The 12,874-nt window shown below is 37.1% G+C and overlaps 10 non-coding genes across 10 annotated transcripts; all 10 read right to left on the bottom strand.

The window, feature by feature from the left end:
- Nucleotides 1-451: 451 nt before the first annotated feature.
- On the bottom strand, nucleotides 452-570 carry LOC134848925 (5S ribosomal RNA). Its single transcript, XR_010162975.1, has one exon. It is a non-coding gene; the product is annotated as a 5S ribosomal RNA (ribosomal RNA).
- A 1,158-nt stretch (nucleotides 571-1,728) lies between these two features.
- LOC134850225 (5S ribosomal RNA) lies at nucleotides 1,729-1,847 on the bottom strand. Its single transcript, XR_010164195.1, has one exon. It is a non-coding gene; the product is annotated as a 5S ribosomal RNA (ribosomal RNA).
- A 1,160-nt stretch (nucleotides 1,848-3,007) lies between these two features.
- LOC134850227 (5S ribosomal RNA) lies at nucleotides 3,008-3,126 on the bottom strand. Its single transcript, XR_010164197.1, has one exon. It is a non-coding gene; the product is annotated as a 5S ribosomal RNA (ribosomal RNA).
- Nucleotides 3,127-4,291: 1,165 nt separating this feature from the next.
- Nucleotides 4,292-4,410, bottom strand: LOC134848932 (5S ribosomal RNA). The gene has a single exon (XR_010162982.1). It is a non-coding gene; the product is annotated as a 5S ribosomal RNA (ribosomal RNA).
- Nucleotides 4,411-5,561: 1,151 nt separating this feature from the next.
- Nucleotides 5,562-5,680, bottom strand: LOC134848931 (5S ribosomal RNA). The gene has a single exon (XR_010162981.1). It is a non-coding gene; the product is annotated as a 5S ribosomal RNA (ribosomal RNA).
- A 1,151-nt stretch (nucleotides 5,681-6,831) lies between these two features.
- Nucleotides 6,832-6,950, bottom strand: LOC134849050 (5S ribosomal RNA). The gene has a single exon (XR_010163094.1). It is a non-coding gene; the product is annotated as a 5S ribosomal RNA (ribosomal RNA).
- An 804-nt stretch (nucleotides 6,951-7,754) lies between these two features.
- On the bottom strand, nucleotides 7,755-7,873 carry LOC134849172 (5S ribosomal RNA). The gene has a single exon (XR_010163211.1). It is a non-coding gene; the product is annotated as a 5S ribosomal RNA (ribosomal RNA).
- A 1,152-nt stretch (nucleotides 7,874-9,025) lies between these two features.
- On the bottom strand, nucleotides 9,026-9,144 carry LOC134850214 (5S ribosomal RNA). Its single transcript, XR_010164184.1, has one exon. It is a non-coding gene; the product is annotated as a 5S ribosomal RNA (ribosomal RNA).
- A 1,160-nt stretch (nucleotides 9,145-10,304) lies between these two features.
- Nucleotides 10,305-10,423, bottom strand: LOC134848922 (5S ribosomal RNA). The gene has a single exon (XR_010162973.1). It is a non-coding gene; the product is annotated as a 5S ribosomal RNA (ribosomal RNA).
- Nucleotides 10,424-11,577: 1,154 nt separating this feature from the next.
- On the bottom strand, nucleotides 11,578-11,696 carry LOC134850206 (5S ribosomal RNA). The gene has a single exon (XR_010164176.1). It is a non-coding gene; the product is annotated as a 5S ribosomal RNA (ribosomal RNA).
- Nucleotides 11,697-12,874: the final 1,178 nt, after the last annotated feature.

Genomic DNA, 12,874 nt, shown 5'->3' with positions numbered 1-12,874 from the left:
TTTTTGGTATCACCGAGATTTCAAAAGCTTATAACTTTGTGTTGGACCGACGAAATTGGTTCATTTTCTCAGTCCCCCAAGATTTGACTATGATCTTGTGATCCAAATAATAAAATTTGGAAATTTTAAAATTTTTGGGCAAGTTATGGCCGTTCGCGCAATTCACCAGGCTCGATTGGGCTTATTTTTTTGACATCACCGAAATTCAAAAGGCTATAACTCAAAGACCCCAAAAGTTATCTCCTTTATTTTTGACCTATCAGCAGCTGATTGTACACAAAATTGATACTGAAAAAAAAATTTCGGTTTTCTTTTGTTTTGGCCAAAATTTGACCCATTGAAAACTTTTGCACCACGCTCGATTAGGCTTAACTTTTTGACATCACCGAACTTTAAACAGCAATAACTCTTAGCGCATAAAAGTAAAAGAATTACTTTTGCTTTAAATAAAAGCCTACAACACCTGGTGTTCCCAGGCGGTCTCCCATCCAAGTACTAACCAGGCCCAATGTTGCTTAACTTCGGTGATCGGACGAGAACCGGTGCATTCAACATGGTATGGTCGTAGGCATTTGAGTTACTCCGCTTTCATTTATATCCTTACTAGCTTATGTCTATGTACATTACTTTTAAAACACTCGCCCTCGCGCGAGAGTAAAAATATGCTCTTATACCATGTAAAATTTTGCACGCTCACGTTATAATTTATGCATTTCAAACAAAATACTGAAAATTGACATTGTTTGGAATTTTTTTGGCCCAATGTGTTTTATGGCCAAATCAGCTGGTCAAAACCTATGGAGCGTGTACAAGGTGCCTTGAATGACCATCTATGGCATGATAGCCGCACATCCACTGTAAGTGGCATATGATTGAATACCAGCCAGGATACTGTCAGTTGTTTTTAGCCTAATTGTTGTGATAAACTTAGTAAATAGGTAAGTATTCAAATCTATTTGATAAGTTTTCTTTGAATGCACTCTGCGACAGCGGAGGGCAGCCCAATTCTCTTGAAAAATGCAAGAAAAAAAATCGCACTAACTTAAAAGTTAGCTTTTAGGCCGATTTTCGTCCAAAATGGCCGAAATTCGGGTCCCCCCAAATTTTCAACTGATGATTACTCCACGTACACTTGAGCTACAAACGTCGTTTTGGGCTCGTTGGAATTGTCCTGAGCTCAAACTTATGAAACGAGATGAAAAATGAACTTTGAACGAAAAAAAAACAAAAATTTTGAAAATTTCATTTTTTGCACCACTCTCGATTAGGCTTAACTTTTTGGTATCACCGAGATTTCAAAAGCTTATAACTTTGTGTTGGACCGACGAAATTGGTTCATTTTCTCAGTCCCCCAAGATTTGACTATGATCTTGTGATCTAAATAATAAAATTTGGAAATTTTAAAATTTTTGGGCAAGTTATGGCCGTTCGCGCAATTCACCAGGCTTGATTGGGCTTATTTTTTTGACATCACCGAAATTCAAAAGGCTATAACTCAAAGACCCCAAAAGTTATCTCCATTATTTTTGACCTATTAGCAGCTGATTGTACACAAAATTGATACTGCAAAAGAAATTTTTCGGTTTTCTTTTGTTTTGGCCAAAATTTGACCCATTGAAAATTTTTGCACCACGCTCGATTAGGCTTAACTTTTTGACATCACCGAACTTTAAACAGCAATAACTCTTAGCGCATAAAAGTAAAAGAATTACTTTTGCTTTAAATAAAAGCCTACAACACCTGGTGTTCCCAGGCGGTCTCCCATCCAAGTACTAACCAGGCCCAATGTTGCTTAACTTCGGTGATCGGACGAGAACCGGTGCATTCAACATGGTATGGTCGTAGGCATTTGAGTTACTCCGCTTTCATTTATATCCTTACTAGCTTATGTCTATGTAGATTACTTTTAAAACACTCGCCCTCGCGCGAGAGTAAAAATATGCTCTTATACCATGTAAAATTTTGCACGCTCACGTTATAATTTATGCATTTCAAACAAAATACTGAAAATTGACATTGTTTGGAATTTTTTTGGCCCAATGTGTTTTATGGCCAAATCAGCTGGTCAAAACCTATGGAGCGTGTACAAGGAGCCTTGAATGACCATCTATGGCATGATAGCCGCACATCCACTGTAAGTGGCATATGATTGAATACCAGCCAGGATACTGTCAGTTGCTTTTAGCCTAATTGTTGTGATAAACTTATTAAATAGGTAAGTATTCAAATCTATTTGATAAGTTTTCTTTGAATGCACTCTGCGACAGCGGAGGGCAGCCCAATTCTCTTGAAAAGTGCAAGAAAAAAAATTGCACTAAGTTAAAAGTTAGCTTTTAGGCCGATTTTCGTCCAAAATGGCCGAAATTCGGGTCCCCCCAAATTTTCAACTGATGATTACTCCACGTACACTTGAGCTACAAACGTCGTTTTGGGCTCGTTGGAATTGTCCTGAGCTCAAATTTATGAAACAAGATGAAAAAAATGAACTTTGAACGAAAAAAAAACAAAAATTTTGAAAATTTCATTTTTTGCACCACGCTCGATTAGGCTTAACTTTTTGGTATCCCCGAGATTTCAAAAGCTTATAACTTTGTGTTGGACCGACGAAATTGGTTCATTTTCTCAGTCCCCCAAGATTTGACTATGATCTTAAGATTCAAATAATAAAATTTGGAAGTTTTAAAATTTTTGGGCAAGTTATGGCCGTTCGCGCAATTCACCAGGCTCGATTGGGCTTATTTTTTTGACATCACCGAAATTCAAAAGGCTATAACTCGAAGACCCCAAAAATTATCTCCATTATTTTTGATCTATCAGCAGCTGATTGTACACAAAATTGATACTGCAAAAGAAATTTTTCGGTTTTCTTTTGTTTTGGCCAAAATTTGACCCATTGAAAGTTTTTGCACCATGCTCGATTAGGCCTAACTTTTTGACATAACCGAAGTTTAAACAGCAATAACTCTTAGCGCATAAAAGTAAAAGAATTACTTTTGCTTTAAATAAAAGCCTACAACACCTGGTGTTCCCAGGCGGTCTCCCATCCAAGTACTAACCAGGCCCAATGTTGCTTAACTTCGGTGATCGGACGCGAACCGGTGCATTCAACATGGTATGGTCGTAGGCATTTGAGTTACTCCGCTTTCATTTATATCCTTACTAGCTTATGTCTATGTACATTACTTTTAAAACACTCGCCCTCGCGCGAGAGTAAAAATATGCTCTTATACCATGTAAAATTTTGCACGCTCACGTTATAATTTATGCATTTCAAACAAAATACTGAAAATTGACATTGTTTGGAATTTTTTTGGCCCAATGTGTTTTATGGCCAAATCAGCTGGTCAAAACCTATGGAGCGTGTACAAGGTGCCTTGAATGACCATCTATGGCATGATAGCCGCACATCCACTGTAAGTGGCATATGATTGAATACCAGCCAGGATACTGTCAGTTGCTTTTAGCCTAATTGTTGTGATAAACTTATTAAATAGGTAAGTATTCAAATCTACTTGATAATTTTTCTTTGAATGCACTCTGCGACAGCGGAGGGCAGCCCAATTCTCTCGAAAAATGCAAGAAAAAAAAATTGCATTAACTTAAAAGTTAGCTTTTAGGCCGATTTTCGTCCAAAATGGCCAAAATTCGAGTCCCCCCAAATTTTCAACTGATGATTACTCCACGTACACTTGAGCTACAAACGTTGTTTTGGGCTCGTTGGAATTGTCCTGAGCTCAAATTTATGAAACGAGATGAAAAAAATGAACTTTGAACGGAAAAAAAAAAACAAAAATTTTGAAAACTTCATTTTTTGCACCACGCTCGATTAGGCTTAACTTTTTGGTATCACCGAGACTTCAAAAGCTTATAACTTTGTGTTGGACCGACGAAATTGGTTCATTTTCTCAGTCCACCAAGATTTGACTATGATCTTGTGATCCGAATAATAAAATTGGGAAATTTTAAAACTTTTGGGCAAGTTATGGCCGTTCGCGCAATTCACCAGGCTCGATTGGGCTTATTTTTTTGACATCACCGAAATTCAAAAGGCTATAACTCAAAGACCCCAAAAGTTATCTCCATTATTTTTGACCTATCAGCAGCTGATTGTACACAAAATTGATACTGCAAAAGAAATTTTTCGGTTTTCTTTTGTTTTGGCCAAAATTTGACCCATTGAAAATTTTTGCACCACGCTCGATTAGGCTTAACTTTTTTGACATTACCGAAATTTAAACAGCAATAACTCTTAGCGCATAAAAGTAAAAGAATTACTTTTGCTTTAAATAAAAGCCTACAACACCTGGTGTTCCCAGGCGGTCTCCCATCTAAGTACTTACCAGGCCCAATGTTGCTTAACTTCGGTGATCGGACGAGAACCGGTGCATTCAACATGGTATGGTCGTAGGCATTTGAGTTACTCCGCTTTCATTTATATCCTTACTAGCTTATGTCTATGTACATTACTTTTAAAACACTCGCCCTCGCGCGAGAGTAAAAATATGCTCTTATACAGTGTAAAATTTTGCACGCTCACGTTATAATTTATGCATTTCAAACAAAATACTGAAAATTGACATTGTTTGGAATTTTTTTGGCCCAATGTGTTTTATGGCCAAATCAGCTGGTCAAAACCTATGGAGCGTGTACAAGGTGCCTTGAATGACCATCTATGGCATGATAGCCGCACATCCACTGTAAGTGGCATATGATTGAATACCAGCCAGGATACTGTCAGTTGCTTTTAGCCTAATTGTTGTGATAAACTTATTAAATAGGTAAGTATTCAAATCTATTTGATAAGTTTTCTTTGAATGCACTCTGCGACAGCGGAGTAGAGCCCAATTCTCTTGAAAAATGCAAGAAAAAAAATTGTACTAACTTAAAAGTTAGCTTTCAGGCCGATTTTCGTCCAAAATGGCCGAAATTCGGGTCCCCCCAAAATTTCAACTGATGATTACTCCACGTACACTTGAGCTACAAACGTCGTTTTGGGCTCGTTGGAATTGTCCTGAGCTCAAATTTATGAAACAAGATGAAAAAAATGAACTTTGAAAAGAAAAATTTTGAAAATTTCATTTTTTGCACCACGCTCGATTAGTCTTCACTTTTTGGTATCACCGAGATTTCAAAAGCTCATAACTTCGTGTTGGACCGACGAAATTGGTTCATTTTCTCAGTCCTCCAAGATTTGACTATGATATTGTGATCCAAATAATAAAATTTGGAAATTTTAAAATTTTTGGGCAAGTTATGGCCGTTCGCGCAATTCACCAGGCTCGATTGGGCTTATTTTTTTGACATCACCGAAATTCAAAAGGCTATAACTCAAAGACCCCAAAAGTCATCTCCATTATTTTTGACCTATCAGCAGCTGATTGTACACAAAATTGATACTGCAAAAGAAATTTTTCGGTTTTCTTTTGTTTTGGCCAAAATTTGACCCATTGAAAATTTTTGCACCACGCTCGATTATGCTTAACTTTTTGACATCACCGAACTTTAAACAGCAATAACTCTTAGCGCATAAAAGTAAAAGAATTACTTTTGCTTTAAATAAAAGCCTACAACACCTGGTGTTCCCAGGCGGTCTCCCATCTAAGTACTTACCAGGCCCAATGTTGCTTAACTTCGGTGATCGGACGAGAACCGGTGCATTCAACATGGTATGGTCGTAGGCATTTGAGTTACTCCGCTTTCATTTATATCCTTACTAGCTTATGTCTATGTACATTACTTTTAAAACACTCGCCCTCGCGCGAGAGTAAAAATATGCTCTTATACCATGTAAAATTTTGCACGCTCACGTTATAATTTATGCATTTCAAACAAAATACTGAAAATTGACATTGTTTGGAATTTTTTTGTCCAATGTGTTTTATGGCCAAATCAGCTGGTCAAAACCTATGGAGCGTGTACAAGGTGCCTTGAATGACCATCTATGGCATGATAACCGCACATCCACTGTAAGTGGCATATGATTGAATACCAGCCAGGATACTGTCAATTGCTTTTAGCCTAATTGTTGTGATAAACTTATTAAATTGGTAAGTATTCAAATCTATTTGATAAGTTTTCTTTGAATGCACTCTGCGACAGCAGAGGGCAGCCCAATTCTCTTGAAAAATGCAAGAAAAAAAATTGCACTAAGTTAAAAGTTAGCTTTTAGGCCGATTTTCGTCCAAAATGGCCGAAATTCGGGTCCCCCCAAATTTTCAACTGATGATTACTCCACTTACACTTGAGCTACAAACGTCGTTTTGGGCTCGTTGGAATTGTCCTGAGCTCAAATTTATGAAACGAGATGAAAAAAAATGAACTTTGAACGAAAAAAAAATTGAAAATTTCATTTTTTGCACCACGCTCGATTAGGCTTAACTTTTTGGTATCACCGAGATTTCAAAAGCTTATAACTTTGTGTTGGACCGACGAAATTGGTTCATTTTCTCAGTCCCCCAAGATTTGACTATGATCTTGTGATCCAAATAATAAAATTTGGAAATTTTAAAATTTTTGGGCAAGTTATGGCCGTTCGCGCAATTCACCAGGCTCGATTGGGCTTATTTTTTTGACATCACCGAAATTCAAAAGGCTATAACTCAAAGACCCAAAAGTTATCTCCTTTATTTTTGACCTATCAGCAGCTGATTGTACACAAAATTGATACTGCAAAAGAAATTTTTCGGTTTTCTTTTGTTTTGGCCAAAATTTGACCCATTGAAAATTTTTGCACCACGCTCGATTAGGCTTAACTTTTTGACATCACCGAAATTTAAACAGCAATAACTCTTAGCGCATAAAAGTAAAAGAATTACTTTTGCTTTAAATAAAAGCCTACAACACCTGGTGTTCCCAGGCGGTCTCCCATCCAAGTACTAACCAGGACCAATGTTGCTTAACTTCGGTGATCGGACGAGAACCGGTGCATTCAACATGGTATGGTCGTAGGCATTTGAGTTACTCCGCTTTCATTTATATCCTTACTAGCTTATGTCTATGTACATTACTTTTAAAACACTCGCCCTCGCGCGAGAGTAAAAATATGCTCTTATACCATGTAAAATTTTGCACGCTCACGTTATAATTTATGCATTTTAAACAAAATACTGAAAATTGACATTGTTTGGAATTTTTTTGGCCCAATGTGTTTTATGGCCAAATCAGCTGGTCAAATCAGCTGGTTTTGGGCTCGTTGGAATTGTCCTGAGCTCAAATTTATGAAACGAGATGAAAAAAATGAACTTTGAACGAAAAAAAAAATTGAAAATTTCATTTTTTGCACCACGCTCGATTAGGCTTAACTTTTTGGTATCACCGAGATTTCAAAAGCTTATAACTTTGTGTTGGACCGACGAAATTGGTTCATTTTCTCAGTCCCCCAAGATTTGACTATGATCTTGTGATCCAAATAATAAAATTTGGAAATTTTAAAATTTTTGGGCAAGTTATGGCCGTTCGCGCAATTCACCAGGCTCGATTGGGCTTATTTTTTTGACATCACCGAAATTCAAAAGGCTATAACTCAAAGACCCAAAAGTTATCTCCTTTATTTTTGACCTATCAGCAGCTGATTGTACACAAAACTGATACTGCAAAAGAAATTTTTCGGTTTTCTTTTGTTTTGGCCAAAATTTGACCCATTGAAAATTTTTGCACCACGCTCGATTAGGCTTAACTTTTTGACATCACCGAAATTTAAACAGCAATAACTCTTAGCGCATAAAAGTAAAAGAATTACTTTTGCTTTAAATAAAAGCCTACAACACCTGGTGTTCCCAGGCGGTCTCCCATCCAAGTACTAACCAGGACCAATGTTGCTTAACTTCGGTGATCGGACAAGAACCGGTGCATTCAACATGGTATGGTCGTAGGCATTTGAGTTACTCCGCTTTCATTTATATCCTTACTAGCTTATGTCTATGTACATTACTTTTAAAACACTCGCCCTCGCGCGAGAGTAAAAATATGCTCTTATACCATGTAAAATTTTGCACGCTCACGTTATAATTTATGCATTTCAAACAAAATACTGAAAATTGACATTGTTTGGAATTTTTTTGGCCCAATGTGTTTTATGGTCAAATCAGCTGGTCAAATCTATGGAGCGTGTACAAGGTGCCTTGAATGACCATCTATGGCATGATAGCCGCATATCCACTGTAAGTGGCATATGATTGAATACCAGCCAGGATACTGCCAGTTGCTTTTAGCCTAATTGTTGTGATAAACTTATTAAATAGGTAAGTATTCAAAACTATTTGATAAGTTTTCTTTGAATGAACTCTGCGACAGCGGAGGGCAGCCCAATTTTCTTGAAAAATGCAAGAAAAAAAATTGCACTAACTTAAAAGTTAGCTTTTAGGCCGATTTTCGTCCAAAATGGCCGAAATTCGGGTCCCCCCAAATTTTCAACTGATGATTACTCCACGTACACTTGAGCTACAAACGTCGTTTTGGGCTCGTTGGAATTGTCCTGAGCTCAAATTTATGAAACGAGATGAAAAAAATGAACTTTGAAAAAAAAAAAATTTTGAAAATTTCATTTTTTGCACCACGCTCGATTAGGCTTAACTTTTTGGTATCACCGAGATTTCAAAAGCTTATAACTTTGTGTTGGACCGACGAAATTGGTTCTTTTTCTCAGTCCCCCAAGATTTGACTATGATCTTGTGATCCAAATAATAAAATTTGGAAATTTTAAAATTTTTGGGCAAGTTATGGCCGTTCGCGCAATTCACCAGGCTCGATTGGGCTTATTTTTTTGACATCACCGAAATTCAAAAGGCTATAACTCAAAGACCCCAAAAGTTATCTCCATTATTTTTGACCTATCAGCAGCTGATTGTACACAAAATTGATACTGCAAAAGAAATTTTTCGGTTTTCTTTTGTTTTGGCCAAAATTTGACCCATTGAAAATTTTTGCACCACGCTCGATTAGGCTTAACTTTTTGACATCACCGAACTTTAAACAGCAATAACTCTTAGCGCATAAAAGTAAAAGAATTACTTTTGCTTTAAATAAAAGCCTACAACACCTGGTGTTCCCAGGCGGTCTCCCATCCAAGTACTAACCAGGCCCAATGTTGCTTAACTTCGGTGATCGGACGAGAACCGGTGCATTCAACATGGTATGGTCGTAGGCATTTGAGTTACTCCGCTTTCATTTATATCCTTACTAGCTTATGTCTATGTACATTACTTTTAAAACACTCGCCCTCGCGCGAGAGTAAAAATATGCTCTTATACCATGTAAAATTTTGCACGCTCACGTTATAATTTATGCATTTCAAACAAAATACTGAAAATTGACATTGTTTGGAATTTTTTTGGCCCAATGTGTTTTATGGCCAAATCAGCTGGTCAAATCTATGGAGCGTGTACAAGGTGCCTTGAATGACCATCTATGGCATGATAGCCGCATATCCACTGTAAGTGGCATATGATTGAATACCAGCCAGGATACTGCCAGTTGCTTTTAGCCTAATTGTTGTGATAAACTTATTAAATAGGTAAGTATTCAAAACTATTTGATAAGTTTTCTTTGAATGAACTCTGCGACAGCGGAGAGCAGCCCAATTTTCTTGAAAAATGCAAGAAAAAAAATTGCACTAACTTAAAAGTTAGCTTTTAGGCCGATTTTCGTCCAAAATGGCCGAAATTCGGGTCCCCCCAAATTTTCAACTGATGATTACTCCACGTACACTTGAGCTACAAACGTCGTTTTGGGCTCGTTGGAATTGTCGTGAGCTCAAATTTATGAAACGAGATGAAAAAAATGAACTTTGAAAAAAAAAATTTTTGAAAATTTCATTTTTTGCACCACGCTCGATTAGGCTTAACTTTTTGGTATCACCGAGATTTCAAAAGCTTATAACTTTGTGTTGGACCGACGAAATTGGTTCTTTTTCTCAGTCCCCCAAGATTTGACTATGATCTTGTGATCCAAATAATAAAATTTGGAAATTTTAAAATTTTTGGGCAAGTTATGGCCGTTCGCGCAATTCACCAGGCTCGATTGGGCTTATTTTTTTGACATCACCGAAATTCAAAAGGCTATAACTCAAAGACCCCAAAAGTTATCTCCATTATTTTTGACCTATCAGCAGCTGATTGTACACAAAATTGATACTGCAAAAGAAATTTTTCGGTTTTCTTTTGTTTCTTTTGTTTTGGCCAAAATTTGACCCATTGAAAATTTTTGCACCACGCTCGATTAGGCTTAACTTTTTGACATCACCGAACTTTAAACAGCAATAACTCTTAGCGCATAAAAGTAAAAGAATTACTTTTGCTTTAAATAAAAGCCTACAACGCCTGGTGTTCCCAGGCGGTCTCCCATCCAAGTACTAACCAGGCCCAATGTTGCTTAACTTCGGTGATCGGACGAGAACCGGTGCATTCAACATGGTATGGTCGTAGGCATATGAGTTACTCCGCTTTCATTTATATCCTTACTAGCTTATGTCTATGTACATTACTTTTAAAACACTCGCCCTCGCGCGAGAGTAAAAATATGCTCTTATACCATGTAAAATTTTGCACGCTCACGTTATAATTTATGCATTTCAAACAAAATACTGAAAATTGACATTGTTTGGAATTTTTTTGGCCCAATGTGTTTTATGGCCAAATCAGCTGGTCAAAACCTATGGAGCGTGTACAAGGTGCCTTAAATGACCATCTATGGCATGATAGCCGCACATCCACTGTAAGTGGCATATGATTGAATACCAGCCAGGATACTGTCAGTTGCTTTTAGCCTAATTGTTGTGATAAACTTATTAAATAGGTAAGTATTCAAATCTATTTGATAAGTTTTCTTTGAATGCACTCTGCGACAGCGGAGGGCAGCCCAATTCTCTTGAAAAATGCAAGAAAAAAAATTGCACTAACTGAAAAGTTAGCTTTTAGGCCGATTTTCGTCCAAAATGGCCGAAATTCGGGTCCCCCCAAATTTTCAACTGATGATTACTCCACGTACACTTGAGCTACAAACGTCGTTTTGGGCTCGTTGGAATTTTCCTGAGCTCAAATTTATGAAACAAGATGAAAAAAATGAACTTTGAACGAAAAAAAAAATTTGAAAATTTCATTTTTTGCACCACGCTCGATCAGGCTTAACTTTTTGGTATCACCGAGATTTCAAAAGCCTATAACTTTGTGTTGGACCGACGAAGTTGGTTCATTTTCTCAGTCCCCCAAGATTTGACTATGATCTTGTGATCCAAATAATAAAATTTGGAAATTTTAAAATTTTTGGGCAAGTTATGGCCGTTCGCGCAATTCACCAGGCTCGATTGGGCTTATTTTTTTGACATCACCGAAATTCAAAAGGCTATAACTCAAAGACCCCAAAAGTTATCTCCATTATTTTTGACCTATCAGCAGCTGATTGTACACAAAATTGATACTGCAAATAACATTTTTCGGTTTTCTTTTGTTTTGGCCAAAATTTGACCCATTGAAAATTTTTGCACCACGCTCGATTAGGCTTAACTTTTTGACATCACCGAACTTTAAACAGCAATAACTCTTAGCGCATAAAAGTAAAAGAATTAATTTTGCTTTAAATAAAAGCCTACAACACCTGGTGTTCCCAGGCGGTCTCCCATCCAAGTACTTACCAGGCCCAATGTTGCTTAACTTCGGTGATCGGACGAGAACCGGTGCATTCAACATGGTATGGTCGTAGGCATTTGAGTTACTCCGCTTTCATTTATATCCTTACTAGCTTATTTCTATGTACATTACTTTTAAAACACTCGCCCTCGCGCGAGAGTAAAAATATGCTCTTATACCATGTAAAATTTTGCACGCTCACGTTATAATTTATGCATTTCAAACAAAATACTGAAAATTGACATTGTTTGGAATTTTTTTGGCCCAATGTGTTTTATGGCCAAATCAGCTGGTCAAAACCTATGGAGGGTGTACAAGGTGCCTTGAATGACAATCTATGGCATGATAGCCGCACATCCACTGTAAGTGGCGTATGATTGAATACCAGCCAGGATACTGTCAGTTGCTTTTAGCCTAATTGTTGTGATAAACTTATTAAATAGGTAAGTATTCAAATCTATTTGATAAGTTTTCTTTGAATGCACTCTGCGACAGCGGAGGGCAGCCCAATTCTCTTGAAAAAAGCAAGAAAAAAAATTGCACTAACTTAAAAGTTAGCTTTTAGGCCGATTTTCGTCCAAAATGGCCGAAATTCGGGTCCCCCCAAATTTTCAACTGATGATTACTCCACGTACACTTGAGCTACAAACGTCGTTTTGGGCTCGTTGGAATTTTCCTGAGCTCAAATTTATGAAACGAGATGAAAAAAATGAACTTTGAACGAAAAAAAAACAAAAATTTTGAAAATTTCATTTTTTGCACCACGCTCGATTAAGCTTAACTTTTTGGTATCACCGAGATTTGAAAATTTCATTTTTTGCACCACGCTCGATTAAGCTTAACTTTTTGGTATCACCGAGATTTCAAAAGCTTATAACTTTGTGTTGGACCGACGAAATTGGTTCATTTTCTCAGTCCCCCAAGATTTGACTATGATCTTGTGATCCAAATAATAAAATTTGGAAATTTTAAAATTTTTGGGCAAGTTATGGCCGTTCGCGCAATTCACCAGGCTCGATTGGGCTTATTTTTTTGACATCACCGAAATTCAAAAGGCTATAACTCAAAGACCCCAAAATTTATCTCCAATATTTTTGACCTATCAGCAGCTGATTGTACACAAAATTGATACTGCAAAAGAAATTTTTCGGTTTTCTTTTGTTTTGGCCAAAATTTGACCCATTGAAAATTTTTGCACCACGCTCGATTAGGCTTAACTTTTTGACATTACCGAACTTTAAACAGCAATAACT

The sequence above is a fragment of the Symsagittifera roscoffensis genome, chromosome 6 (genome assembly GCF_963678635.1).
Source record: "Symsagittifera roscoffensis chromosome 6, txSymRosc1.1, whole genome shotgun sequence".
Classification (NCBI taxonomy): Eukaryota; Metazoa; Xenacoelomorpha; order Acoela; family Convolutidae; genus Symsagittifera; species Symsagittifera roscoffensis.
The sequence above is the reverse complement of the archived record's forward strand: the minus strand, read 5'-3'. Positions and strand labels throughout refer to the sequence as shown.